Here is a 10,441-nt window from a genome sequence, read left to right on the forward strand (position 1 = left end):
TTAAAAATGAAGCAATTTTCATAATCAGACCAAAAACATTTCATCAGTTTTATCGAATAAATTAATTCACTCGATTTGCTCACTGGGACTTTGTGACCAACACAGTGCCTTGGGTATCCTCTTTCATTGTGCAGAAACTCCAGCCCAGTATTTTGATATAAACCTCTGTCTCATAGATCAGGTATGAAACAAGAAAGAGCAAAGTTCAGTACTAAATAAGATATCATGTTAACATCCTTCCCCCTCAAGGATATGCTATCTTTAGGAACCCACCAAAAATCATAGTAACACATTTAATGTTTCTTTGAGCTATATATACAATGCAGAATTTTAGTTTCAGTTTCATAACCATTCCCATTTTATCTAATACTTTTATGTTTAGTAGTCCAGATACTGCAAATATCACGGTTCACCATTAGTTATTAGCTGGTTACAAGAACTTGTACAAACACACAAACACATGTGCGTGCAAGTACGACAATATAACTTTATGTAATTTTTCCCCTACTGTAATCCTACTTCCCTAGTTTCTGCTTCAACCTCTGGGCCTTTGAAATATAATTTATAGATGAGGTTACTGTAGTAAACTAGATATACTCTCCTCTCATATTATATTAAGTATCGCTTGTTGCTCTGAAGAGAAATCATGCTTGTTTTACTTATCATGACAAACAAGCAATTATTGAATACCCACTATTGATATTGCAGTGTGACAAGTGCTGCAAACCCTATCAAATGTAAGACTTTAGAGCAAAGACTACAGACTGAAATCGATTCTTTAAATCCTCAGACATTAACTACCTTTTACAATTAATAGAATGACCAGGCTAGAAAAAGTTTTCTTTGTGTCCAAACAGAAACATTTGCAGTGATGAGAGAAGCAAAACATCATCTTAGAAAAGTAATTTATTTAGTAAAGTTGTTCAGAGAAACACCCACAATAGAAAGATAGGGTGAATGAAAGGTGCTCACTAGATTGAAAAGGTTGAGCTCAACATATACTACAGGTAAAAAAGTGAAGAGTAATGTTCTATATTTCTTCCTCGGAATTGGTTCAATGCTTTAATATTGGGTGCTATCGGCTTATCTTCACATAGTTATTCTCCTCTTTCCTCTATCATTGAGAGAGGGTTTTCCTCATCTGTTTTAATTGGTAAAAGTAAAGCCTAAGGCCAAGTGAGTATTGGCAGATAACAGTGGGTTAATTGGTTTCTGAGAACGAATGTTGACTGTGGAGGTTTATGAATATCCATTCTGACTGTGATGAGGTTAAGCAGGTTTTCAGGCAATAACTGAATTTACCCTTAGAATTTCTTAATAGGGTCTCTTAGAATGAAACTATACATTTTAAATAAAACAACTGATACAGATATCATTTCAAATTTACAAACCACATAGAATCATTTGGGTGATTATTATTTTATACAGAATAGAATATTTTATACAATAAGAGAATCATTTGGGTGATTATTATTTTATACAGATTTTATCCTGGCATCTTTTTCTCAGGTTTTTTGAAAATAGTATATAAAACTATCTTTCTGAAATAGCTAAGATGGAGCTTTGATGGACCTTCCAAACTAAGCTTTTCATATTGTGATCTCTCTTCTAGATTCATTAAAGGAGCTCGTTAACTTCAGCCTTGGTTGGTGTGATTACATGGCTGTGAAATAGTACACCTGTTATACATTATTCTTCTGTATTTTTAAACAAGTCTCTGCTTCATCAAATAACAGAATATGTAGCCATTATGTTAAAATGCAGTTTCAGAATAAAGCAAGCTTAAGTACAAATAAAAAGTCCAAGTAGCCATTTCCTTAGCATGAATTTGCTGTAAAATGTATTTTCAAGTAGTCTGGCTTAGTGGAAGATTAAAGGAAAAAAAGAATCTCGGAATCAAATGTGAAGATTCAAAAGCAATGAACTATGATTGATGATAATTTTGGTAAAATAAAATCTAAGCTAGATACTTATGTTAAATATGAGTTGGTGAATTATAAAGAGCTCATTACTTAGCAAGAGAACAGAAAAAAATGTGCTTTTATCTAGACAGTACCTTAAATGTTTTTTAATATGTGTTTCTTTTAAATAATCATGGTTTAAATTATGAAACTGATTTTTTATACCCATCCACAAACACCATTTCACTTCTAACTATAGATATCATCATTGTAATACTGTAACATTGATATCTTTCTGATTTCTAATTTGAAATATCCACAATGTTGATTTTCTTACTTTTTTTTTAATATTGACATTTTGAAGTTCATTAACATCAGCCTTACTAATTGACTTTTAAACAGGATATCTATGGTGATTCGTGTTCTCCTAAAATGTAGGGTTCTCTCTAGAAATTTGAAAGTTATATTAGCAACTGGTTAACTTTTTCATTTTACTAAAAAAAAAAAACTGTAGTGTTCATTGAGATTAAATATGTGAGTCTTAGAAATTTGAGTTATGGTAACTTGAAGTGAATACACATTGTAATGGCTTTGAAGTCAGAGGGAACTGGGTTTAAATCCTGACCCTACTCCTTCCTGGTCATATGATCTTGAGTAAATTAATTTAATTTGTGGATAAAAGATATACAGTCCTTTGGGGGCTTGACTTATAAGAGTAATTTTCAAGATTCAAGGGCATCTTATGAAATGCAAATGTAGTACTCAGACCTCTTACTAGGAAATGAAAAGACACTAGAAATTTAGAAATTCAGATAACTACTGTGGTACATTTGTTTCATTTTTATATCTCTCCAGACCAATTTTTTCTACTTTGTAAAACATATGTAGGAGAGAAGAGGACCACCCACAGGGAATGAGAGGGGCAATTAATAATATCATTATGATGTGGGGAGAAACATGAAAAGGTATCTACTACCCATAACCAGAGCATCCTCATTTGCCAAAAAGGGATAATACATTCTCTGTAAGGGAGTCAAGCACATAGTTGATGCTTACTGAATAATAGCTATACTATCACTTTTATTCTTGGCTAGGAAATATAAGAACATCTAATTGCTGCACAATCTGGCTTCAGAATTAATTGAATATTTGATCTGCTAAGGAAACATGCATTTTTATAGGAGAAATAGAGATCATGCCTGAAGCAGAGACTTTAAGTAGTAGTTGTTAATAACTATGAATACCCATCTCTCCAAGCAAGTCAAACTCCACACAAGATACTAAAGATGACAATGTAAGTGGAAGATCCAATTCTCACCTTAATAGAACACAGTTCTATTGAATCACATGGTATTTTATGAGTGAATGAGTGGCATAGGGACAGTAGATAGGATTGGAGCATTGAGCGAGGGCTATGGTAGATATATGCTTTGTTTTTGTTTTCCTTTTGAAATCCAGTATTTGCCTTTCTGGAAAGAGTATTCTTTTGGAGGAACAACAACCCATATTTTTCTATCTTATTCCACAAGCATATGGAGACGTATTTCCCTCAAGGACTGAGTCACTGGGTTTGTGACTTAGTCCTATGTAAAAACAACACTAATTTACCTGGAAACAGGGATTGGTGCAGGAATGAGCACATGATCTAAGAGGAGCCAATAAGGCCCAATGAGACTCTGCAGAGGCTGTACTGTACTAAGAAAAACACCATTTTTAGCTGCATTTCAATCTAGAAAAATATAGCTCTGAACTTGCTGACAGCCATGTTACTATGACACAAGGCCTGAAAATGAACCTGGCACAGAAAATAGAGAGCCAAAAGACTGGAGAGAACTTGAATCCTGATGACATTGAGTCTCTGCATCAACCCTGGTGTCTGAAACCAGCCTTATCACAGACTTTTCAATTAGATGTGTCAATGTCTCCTTTATTTGAGTAAATTGCATTGCATTTTCTGCCAGTTATATCCAAATGTTTTCTCACAATACAGGTGGATTTTCCAGCCATTTCTTTTTTTTTTTTGTGCATTCCACTAAATAGATCCTAACTTTTCAATATGTCAGTTTTCTCCTTTGTATAGAATAAATAATATCAACTATTAAGAGTTTATAAAAATTAAATAGAATAATAAATTTAACAACATGAATTTGTTCCAAATACTATAGTATAAAAGTATTACATTATTTTGGTAAATTAAATGAAATTTAATTCTAAAGGCTTCAGTACTAAGGTGGGAAGATTCTAATATCTATCATTAATGGGAACCCTTCTCCATCTTTAGCTGCCACACAATGTGAACCTTTAACCTTCAGTCCATTATGGTTGCTACCAGTAAGCTCATTGTCAAAGCTTTTATGGTCCATTAAAGGCAGGTATCACCACAGCCTCTATGCCAAGTGTGAACATTACTATCTTGCTATAGCTTCCAAGACAATGGGATTGGATGTTGAAACCTCCAGGCATCAAATGAGCTCTAACAAGCCAGAAATCTTGCTCCCTTCAAGGAGGTTTCCTTACAGGCCCCAGCTACTGTGAAATATTTCACCACATTCTTTTTCTCAAGTCCCTGCTACCTTTCTTAAACCCTGCTACCCTTGAGCATCTCCTTCATCTATCTTTCAATCCAGCAACTTTTTGTTTGTTTGTTTTTATTTTTTTGTTTTCTTTTGTTTTGGACTCTGCCTGCCATGGAGAAGAAGAAAAGGAAAGAATTCTGCTTTACAACGACCACTCCACCTGAAGCCCAGAGTGTCTTATAGTCAGATAATCAAGTTCATAGCATATAATCATACAACTGTACTATTCATACCAAGTTCTCTGTACCCTCTCTGAGGCTGAGAGGAGAACAGAAGGTTGATAACCTTGAATGGGACCACTGAGCAAAGAGGGTGAAGAAGAGCTATAGCAGCCTCCCTGCCTATTTCCCTGTCCACATGCCATAGAGATGGAAGTCTTCTTCTTTCTGCTTTTCTAGGTGAATATGAGGATAGAGAAAGGGAATCTGCTGGACTGTTGATGAATTTCAACCTTTGGGGCAGGTGGCAGCTATTACTCACCAACAAGTAGAAGGTCACAGTTTTCTTCTCTAACAGTGGCCCAGTCATCTTCAAACTTCCAGTTCTAAAATGTGTGAAATATGAAGCTCCTTGACTCGTACCCTTATGGAAACTGAGCGAAGGATTTCTAGCTGTATGAAGCCTTAATAATCTCATCTTACAACTATGTAAAGTCAAGATAGTAAAGAAACACGTTAAAGTTAGATTCAGCTAGATCCTGGGGGTGTGGTCTCTAGGGTTTGTTTTCTCACTTTGAAAAGCCTCTGAATGACTTATAGTATCATGTGTAGTTTTTCTTAAAACATTATTGTGAAAAAAAAATATTTTTTAAATAGGTCATCTGAGCAGGAGCAATGTGCCTGGGATGAGAATGGATGGGCATAGCTACTGTCAACCTTCCTCCAGGCCCCTGATCACCTTTGAGAAGCCAAAGTAGTCCATCTCTAAGAGCTGGAGTTAACTCCCTCTTTTTCTTACTCAGATTTCTACGGTTTATTTAACCTATATTCAGAACACACCATAGAAAGAGACAGCAGTCATCTATTGGAAGGACAAATATATTTGGAAGAATAAGGACCCTTGTTTATGAGAAAAAAAAATATTGAAAGCTATGAGAATATTATTTAGTATAATAGTGTACCATATTTATAGCATAATAATATACATACTAAACAGTGATTAAAATTATATTAAAAGGTTGGTTGCATGAAACAAAGGTGGTTATGAATGGCATAGTTGCATCATCTAAATTAAGAGGTCAAATTACATGTCTAAAATTGATAAAGTAAGAAATTATTTAAAAATGTGGAGACCAGCAATGAATTAAATAATTAAAAGAGTAAAGTATTTCTGAAAGGCAGGTAAGATGTGCAGGAAAGTGACTGATTTTTTTTCTTATGAGATGAATAGAACTTATTTGACTCATAAAGAATTTTTATGTCTTACTCTGAAAAATATTGCAATCAATTTTAAAATTATAAGAAATACCCAAAAGTGTTTCATAGGGGTTGTATTTTAAAATTTGCAAGTAAGCTTGATTATAAGTCTACTTTTAAAGATAGATTTTATAAAATGTTGATTACTGCAGTTTAACAAGACCAGATATTCTGGTATGCAACCATTTTCCCACTGCAAAACACCTAAATACTGGATAATTTAGAGCCAATATACTTAGAAAAATTACTGAGTCCACAAGAATGTAAAGGAAATTCTTCATGAACTGCTACTAAAAACAAAACAAACAAAACAAAAACCCTCACAAAATACAAACAAAAACTAAATAAATTATAAAATAAAAGTAGGAAAGTCCACTCAGAAGCTAAGGTTACCCTGAAAGTGTGCCCAACTCAGAAACTTCAAGTTTACTTTTTTATTAGCCCCACTGTGGAATAGGAATTGAACTGGACAAGAGTGTGATCTGAAACTGAGACCCCTACCCTCTTCTCACATACACATTAAGTCAGTTAGTTAAAAATGATAATCTTCAACTGAAAGGAGGAATGTTTGCCAAGCGAACCAACAAAAAATACAGAGTGTGTCTATTGAAACTTGGTGGCAATTATTATTTAAATATGAATAATCTTTCCTAATAATTAGAATCTGTAGCCTTCTTCTCATGGAGTTCAAGAATTTGAATTATACCATACTCTCAGTCCATGAAACCTCAAACAAAGAAACAACATAAAAATATTTCCAGATTGGTCATGCTCCCTAGCTCAGGGAGCTAGATTTAGCAAATACAATATAGGATATCCAGTTAAATAAGAATGATATCTAATTTGCCTATGGATATATACATAGAGATAAAAAATGTTGTATGGGATGTATTCGTATTAAAAACATTACTTTTTGTTTATCTGAAAAATTATAAGTATCTAAATTGCCTGCCTTTCTTTAATTATATTTTCCTCAGTTTGGCTCTCCTTAGTTCTGTTTTGCACGATTTGCTTATAAAATTTCTTGCAATTATAGTCAACATTCCATTTACATTGTAACATATCTTTACAGTGGTCACATCTAACTTCTTTAGTTATTTTGTTCATTAATAATAAAACATTCTCAACATTAGCATTATGAGTCAGTAGACAGAACATTTATTGGCATAAAGTTAACAATTCTGAGAATCATTTTTCAAATTTAATTTTCTGAAGCATGTAATACCATCTTTGTGGCATAACTTTCCATTTTTCAGTATTCTTCTGTATCTAGTAATCAATGGCTTTTTAAAATGTCCTCCAGTAACAAAAAATATTTTTATTTCCTTCCTCTTTAGCACTACAAATGATGATTCCACATGTTCTAATGATGATGAAAAATCTCATACATGTAAAAAATTGAATTCTTCAAGGGATGAAATCTATTCCAAACAGAAGTCATGGCAAGAGCCATAATAATTATTTGCTTCAAGTTGGAATTTCTTTTCCTGTTCAGAAATAATAGTGTCCATTTTTATAACAGCCTTGACACTGAAATTTTTTTTTATTTCTTTCATTAACAATTTCAGCAAGTTCTTTTAAGCAACAAAGTACTTCAATAACACTGATTTTCTTTCATTTTGCTAAAGAGATATTGAGAACTAAGAACAAGAAATAAATAAGCTTCACTCAATGGATTATTTAAAATGTTAGTAAGAATAGGGGAACTTCAGAATTAAAATATGATTTCAGTGCTTCCAATAAATTGAGATTTTCAAATGCATTTGTTAAAGAGAGCCAACAGAATCTGAATGTGAGAATCGTGAATATTTGAATGTGAAGAATAGTGAATATAAACAAAATCAGAAAAATCCTTTATTTGCTCAGTTTTAACAGTATAAATGATGAGGTAAATGAAAAAAAATCATCACGATTGGTTTAATGTCAAAAAGAAAGATATCAAATACTGTTTGAGTAGTGTAATGAAAGAACATGGGAAGAACAGCAAACGTCTGTAAGATCATTCATATTTTGCTCCACCTTTGAATAAACGTTGTCCACATCTTTACATAAATACCCAGTATGTTTGTATTTGAATTCGTATTAAATACACCAAAGGGAGTACATTTTTTTCTTACTTAAAATGCAGTAAAATAGTTTCTGCAAAAATTTTGCTATTATTTCTGAAGTTTTATCTGGAAGAGTTTTCCTTTCAATAGCCTTACAAGCAAGGCTTTTTCAGAAGGAAATTATTGCACAAGTAAATGGAAAATTTTTTTTTGCATTGTGATAACTTGTATCTGTGTTTATGCTTTAAAAAAAATGACACATTCAGATCTTTGTTAATGTCTGGAACTGTAAATGGAGCTATAGCTTTTTTATTTTAGTAGTTTTCATTTTGACACTTGAAAACTTACTTGTAATTTTAGAATCAGAAAATGTTTCTGGCAACAGTATATGTGTATATAGTAATTTGAGCTATAAAATTGATGATATGCACAATAGATGACCATTACAACTTCTGCTGTGATTATTTTATCTTTGAATTTTGTTATTAATCACTTTTTTAAGGTAAGAGAATTATACATCTTTTATCTTTAGCAATATTATATGTTGGCTTATATCTGACTACACATTGTTTTTTTTATATATATATTAACTGAACAATTGTATCCTATATAAACAATGTCAAGGGCTCTTTTCCTTCATTTAGTAATTGTTTGAAACGTTCATCTCAAAATATATACCTACATTTTGTCAAGGTTTGTGTTGTGTTTACACAGAAATACAATTAGATATCAACTACTACAAGAATTGAAAAGATTGAATATGATAATCTCATGTCAGAGTATAATTGTGACTGTCACTCATCAGTCCAATTTAAAACTTATAAACATGAGTGAGCCATTGAAAGTGTTGTGAACTAATAATAATTGAACTTGAAAGCTGATGCGAACTTCTTATTGACTGCAAAGGAGACCTTAATTGTAAGCACAGTCTTTTGTCATAAAGCCAAATTGATTTTATATAAATCTTTTGAAAACCTGTTGCTCAGAGGTTGGTAGACTTTCAGAAGCTGGAATGTTTAAGGATTGCTGGAATTTAGTTGTTAGAGTGGTCACTGGAGTAAAACTCCTATTAATGGTTGACTTTTTAGCAGGATAACTGAAATGAGGATGTCCTGATTGGCTGTTTCACGGCATGTGAGCTGATCAGAAGTAATCTCTGATTTGGAACTTTGGGCAAACAACAGTGTTTCTTTCTTTTTCTTGAATATGAAAACTACATATTTTTAATTTGTTGGCTTCTCTTGTTGTCTTCTCTCAGTCAAACTATATTAGACTATAAGGAATTGTTCAGATCTTTGCCTGTGGAGGTCTGATTATCAACTAGTGTTGTCATTTATGTACCTCTAGAGATTTTTTTTAAAATAATTTATTGAATAAAAGCTAAACACAAGACAGTTACAACAAACTCACTAAAGGCATAGGATAAAATCATTAAATAGAGAACACATGTATATACAAGACGTCTGGCAACCTAAGTGATAAGGCCAATATAAAGATAATATTTGTGTATTTATAGTTGATAAATGAAAAATTATTAAGTAAAATTAGAATAAAGTAGTGAAAAGTAACAATGATGCCCTTATAATGAGTGTTTTTATAGAAAAACTAGAAGTAAATGTGAATTATGAAAATTAATATCAGAAGTAACATTACACAAGTGAATATTTATAAAGTATTATCACCAGAAAGAAAATTGCACTTAAAGTTACAGTAAACCTTTATGTCTCAGTTGGCAGAGTAGATGTAATAATATGCTGTATTTTTCTGTTTCTGTGTGTTTACATAATAATTAGCATTAATTCACAAGAATCCCTTTTTAAACATATAATGCATTTGTATGAGAACTGACATAAGTAATAATTGGCTTATATTAGAATGATCATAGATAAATTTTCCTTAGAGGTTAATCTGTTTGTTGCTTTCAATGTATTTACATGTTATTTCATTTACTATGTTATATATATTAATTTTGGGTTTAGGCTTTTGGATTTTCCTTTCTACAGTGTAAATGATTTGATCTTTAGAAATATCTGTACATACCTAGAAAAAAGGGTAAAAATCTGTGTAGTTAGACACTGTATACCTAGAGATATTCAGGTTTCTCCTATAAAATTTTTACCTTTAAGGGGTGAGCTTGATTCCCATATGAAATTCAATGGTAAGAGATGAAAACCTTGGCCAACACACACACACACACACACACACATACACACACACACACACCCAAACGCGCGTGCGCGATATTCCCTCACTGTAAGAAATTTCTAGAATATGTCTATTGAGAAGACGGGTTCCAAGTAGCAAAATAACTAATATTCATTACAAGAACTTATTAACAAATGCCAGCTGCTCAAGTTTTCTACTTCTCACTACTTTACCAGTTATAAGGCACTACCTTCTTCCAATTTTTAAGAACAGAGGAGCTATGTTGTTGCCCTTTCTTCCTATCCAGCAACCAAGTTAATTTATTCATCTATTTAGTGTCTAAAGGGCAGCAGGAA

The sequence above is a fragment of the Pteropus alecto genome, unplaced genomic scaffold (genome assembly GCF_000325575.1).
Source record: "Pteropus alecto unplaced genomic scaffold, ASM32557v1 scaffold14, whole genome shotgun sequence".
Taxonomy (NCBI): domain Eukaryota; kingdom Metazoa; phylum Chordata; class Mammalia; order Chiroptera; family Pteropodidae; genus Pteropus; species Pteropus alecto.